General features: G+C 38.1%; 1 protein-coding gene across 1 annotated transcript in view; it reads right to left on the bottom strand.

The window, feature by feature from the left end:
- ULK4 (unc-51 like kinase 4) overlaps positions 1-3,018 on the bottom strand; it is a gene marked incomplete at its 3' end in the record, with an annotated part of 718,552 nt that overhangs the window by 625,704 nt on the left and 89,830 nt on the right. The window lies entirely within an intron of this gene.

Here is a 3,018-nt window from a genome sequence, read left to right as displayed (position 1 = left end):
TTGCCAAGGCAGGAGGTGGAACAATGTTTTGTGTAGTATGTTATGCCAATTGAGCTTGATGACCCCTGCAACTATGGTCCCAAGCCAACAGGTTCAACTACTTGGTCTCTCTGGGTAGCTGTCTGTGACCAAGCAGTGACCACAACCTTGCCCTAAATTCATTTTATGAAGCAAGCATAACCCAGATACCAAAATCAGGCAAAGACATCACTAAAAAGGAAAACTACAGACCAATATCCCTCAGGCACATGGATGCAAAAATCTTCAACAAAATCCTAGCCAATAGACTCCAACAATGCATCAAAAAAATAATACATTATGACCATGTATACCAGGTATACAATATCCTTGCATGTATATCTAGTTCAACATTAGAAAAACAATCAACGTCATCCATCACATAAATAAAACAAAGGAAAAGAACCACATGATCATATCAATCAAAAAGGCATTTGATAAAATCTAACACCCATTCCTGATCAAAACTCTCGGCAAAATCAGAATAGAAGGGACATTCCTCAATATATTAAAGGGCATCTATGCAAAACCAACAGCCAACATTGTTCTCAATGGAGAGAGACTCAAACCATTCCTCTTGCGAACAGGAACCAGACAAGGATGCCCTCTATCACCACTTCTATTCAACATTGTAGTGGAAGTCCTAGCCAGGACAATAAGGCAAGAAAGGGAAATCAAAGGCATCCAAACAGGTAAGGAAGAAGTAAATGTATCGCTAATTGCAGATGATATGATCCTATACCTAGAAAACCCAAGAGACTCAGCAAGAAAACTACTGGAACTTATTTAAAGATTAGCATAGTGACAGGATATAAGATCAACATACAAAAATCAGTTGGATTCCTCTATACCAGCAAAGAGGGCTCTGAAAAGGAAATCAGTACCATTTACAATAACTGCCTAAAAGAAAAAATATTCAGGAATAAATCTTACTAGGAACACAAAAGACTTATACAAAGGAAACTACAAAACACTATTTAAAGAAACAATAAGAAATCTAAATGGAAGAACATATCATGCTCATGGATAGGATGATTGAGCATTGTGAAAATGTCAATTCTACCCAAAGCAACCCATATATTCAATGCAATCCCAATCTAGATTCCATCAACATTGTTTAGGGACATGGAAAAACCAATCACTAATTTTATATGGAAAGGAAAGAGATCTCAGACAAGCAAAGCCTTATTGAAGAAAAACAAAGTAGGAGGTATTACCCTCCAAGATCTCTAAAATTTATAGAAAACTCCAACACCTCAACATCAAGACAAACAATCCAATTAATAAATGGGCAGAAGACATGAATAGACACACTTCACCAAAGAGGATATCCAAGCGGCCAACAAATACATGAAGAAATGTTCACAATCATTAGCCATAAGAGAGATGCAAATCAAAACAACAATGAGATACTATGTGACTTCAGCACTAATAGCAGAGTTCAACAAGACAGAAAATAAGAAACAATGGTGAGGATGTGGAGAGATTGTGACTCTCGCACACTGTGGATGGGACTGTAAAATGATACAACCACTATGGAAATCTATATGGAGCTTCCTTAAAATGTTGGAATTCAAAATACCATTTGATCCAGCAATCCCATTACTAGGTATATATCCTAAAGAAGTGAGAACCAGAATACAAATACATATATGCACACCAATGTTCATCACAGCACAATATCAAAGATATGGAAACAATGTAAGTGTCCATCAACAGAGGAATAGATAAGCAAACTACAGTATGTACACACAATGGAATACTATGCAACCCTAAAAAATAACGTAGAATCTGCAAAACATCGCATAATGTGGATGAACTTTGAGGACATTATGCTGAGTAAAATAAATCAATCACAGAAGGACAAATACTATTTAAGTCCACTATTGTGAAAGGTCAAGGAAAGGTTTATACATGGAAAGAAACTTTTGTTGGTTACCAGGGATGGGAGGGAAGGGAAAATTCCTAGATAGACCAGGTAACAGAAATATATCATTCTCTCTCTCTCTCTCTCTCTGTCACTCTCTCTCTCTCTCTCTCTCTCTCACACACACACACACACACACACACACACACACACCAAAGTGTTTACCAGGGTAGGAGAAAGGGGGAAAGGGGAAACTTTTGTTTGTGGGGCATTCAGTTTATGCTAATGGTGTTGGAATATTTTCAGAAAGGATAACAATAATGAGCTCTGGTAGCACAGTGCCTAAGGCAACTGACTGCTAACCACAAGGCTGGCAGTTCAAACCCACCAGCCGCTCCTTCGAAGGAAGGTTGGCCAATCTACTTCCGTAATGATACTGCCTCAGAAACCCAAGGAGGGGTCGCTATATGTCAGATCCAGCTTGATGGCACATAACAACAATGGTGACACAACATGAAAAATGTCATCAATGTCCCTGAGCTGTAACTACAGAAGCTATGGTGGTGATTGTCTTGGTGTGTACATTTTCACTACAATAAAGGGGGAAAAAAAGGGCAAGAGACCTGAATAGACACTTCACCAGAGAGAACATTCATTTGGCCAAAGCACACATATAAAGATGTTCACAATTATTAGCCATTAGAGAGATGCATATCAAAACTATAATGATTCAGACTCCCTGCACTGATTGAGACTAGCTGATTTCTTAAGATGATCACCCCAAAATACACTTTTAATCTTAAACCAAGATTAACCCTTGAGATCACCTTTTAGCTAAACAACAGACTGGCTCATAAAATAAAAAACATCACCCATGAGCAATGCACTTGTTTGAAAAATTATAGGAAACTCAATGGTCAAAAATTACTCTAAAGCAAAGAGGGAAAGGTTGGGCTGCAAGGATACGGGAGTGCTGGAAATGTATAACCAGAATAGAATGATTAAGAATGGTAACAGACTCTCAGGGGACATCAAGCTCAACTGGCATAACATACTACACAAATACATTGTTACACATCCTACTTTGGTGAGTAGCAACTGGGATCTTAAAAGCTTGCAAGTGGTCATCTAGA

This window comes from Orycteropus afer, unplaced genomic scaffold (assembly GCF_000298275.1).
Source record: "Orycteropus afer afer isolate SDZICR_OR568_19922 unplaced genomic scaffold, OryAfe1.0 scaffold00250, whole genome shotgun sequence".
Lineage (NCBI taxonomy): Eukaryota > Metazoa > Chordata > Mammalia > Tubulidentata > Orycteropodidae > Orycteropus > Orycteropus afer.
Note: the sequence above shows the minus strand (reverse complement) of the source record. Positions and strands in the feature narration are given on the sequence as shown.